This window comes from Cebus imitator, unplaced genomic scaffold (assembly GCF_001604975.1).
Source record: "Cebus imitator isolate Cc_AM_T3 unplaced genomic scaffold, Cebus_imitator-1.0 Scaffold356, whole genome shotgun sequence".
NCBI classification, from domain to species: Eukaryota; Metazoa; Chordata; class Mammalia; order Primates; family Cebidae; genus Cebus; species Cebus imitator.
The window spans coordinates 314,110-315,900 of NW_016107671.1; positions in this window are offsets into that span (position 1 = coordinate 314,110).

The following is a 1,791-nucleotide window of genomic DNA, read 5'->3' on the forward strand; positions in this document are numbered from 1 at the left end:
CCAGCAGTTCTAAGCCACATCGAGCTATAATCACGCCACTGCACTCTCGCCTGCATAACAGAGCAAAACTATCTCTAAAAAAAAAAAAAAAAGTAAAAGAAAAAAATTCAGGGGGATGATGGATACTGTTTTTACCTTGTGGTCACTGTCTTGATTTCTGGTGATGGTTTCCCAGGTGTATATATAAGTTAAAACTCATCAATTGTACACTTTAAATGTGTGGTTTGTCGGGTATCAGTTGGACCTGATTTAAGCTGGGGGCGGGGAAAGGTAAGGAAAGTAAGTGTCATGACTGCATAATGCAAATGAGAAACTTTCCTCCAAGGGGTGGCTTTCCCCACTGGTCCCTGAGGGTGTCTGAGTTTTCAATCTGAAGGCCAATACACCGTGAAGCTATTTCTGCTTGGAGCCAGAGGAGGCTTAACAATAACAAAGAAGAAAGCAGTTGCCCTATTTCTGCTTTGGGGTGCTGCCACATTTCTCTCTTGAGACGCTAGTCCACAGGGAACCATTTTTTTGAATGGTGGGAGAGAAAACTGAGACTATATAAAGGAAACGGGAAAGCCGCAGCAGCTGAGGACGCAGCTGCTCACCGGGCACAGGTGGAAGGCAGAGGGGGCAAGTGAAAAGGCAAGGACAGGGCCAGGCGAGGTGCCTCACGCCTGTAATCCCAGCATCTTGGGAGGCCAAGGTGGGCAGATCTCCTGAGGTCAGGAGTTTGAAACCAGCCTGGTCAACAGGGTGAAACCCCATCTCTACTAAAAATACAAAAACTAGTCAGGCATGGTGGTGTGCGCTTGTAATCGCAGGTACTCAGGAGGTTGAGGCAGGAGAATTGCTTTAATCTGGGAGGCAGAGGTTGCAGTGAGCCAAGATGACACCACTGCACCCCAGCCTGGGTGACAAGAGTGAAACTCAAAGGAAGGAAGGAAGGAAGGAAGGAAGGAAGGAGGGAGGGAGGGAGGGACGGACGGACGGAGGGAAGGAAGGAAGGAAAAAAGGCGGGAGTGGATGCAGGGTGGCTTTGTTTATTTGTTTGGAGACAAGGCCTTACTCTGTTGCCGAGGCTGGAGTCCAGTGGCATGATCTAGGCTCTCTGAAGCCTCAAACTCTCAGGCTCAAGCAATCCTCCCACCTCAGCCTCCTGAGTAGCTGGGACTACAAACATGCACCACCATGCCCGGCTAATTTGTGTATTTTTTGTAGAGATGGAGTTTCATCATCTTGCCGAGCTGGTCTTGAACTCCTGACCTCAAATAATCCTCGTGCCTCAGCCTCCCAAAGTGCTGGGATTACAGGCATGAGCCACTGAGCCAGGCAACCTAGGAGGGTGGCTTTGGAAGCTGGAAAGTCACTGGTGAGAGTGAGGATGAAGAAGCTGCTGGGGGCCAGGTGCAGTGGCTCACACCTGTAATCCCAGCACTCTGGGAGGCCAGGGCAGGAGGATCACTTGATGTCAGGAGTTTGAGACCAGCCTGGCCAATATAGTGAAACCCCATCTCTACTAAAAACACACAAAACCGGCCAGGCAGTTTTTTGGGTGGCCAGCACTTTGGGAGGCCGAGGCAAGGAAATCACAAGGTCAGGAGTTTGAGACCAGCCTGGTCAACATGGTGAAACCCTGTCTCTACTAAAAATACAGAAATTAGCTGGGCGTGGTGGCGGGCGCCCATAATCTCAGCTATTTAGGAGGCTGAGGCAGAATTGCTTGAACCCAGAAAGCAAAGGTTGCAGTGAACTGACATTGCACCATTGCACAACAGCCTGGGCAATACAGGGAGACTCCATCTC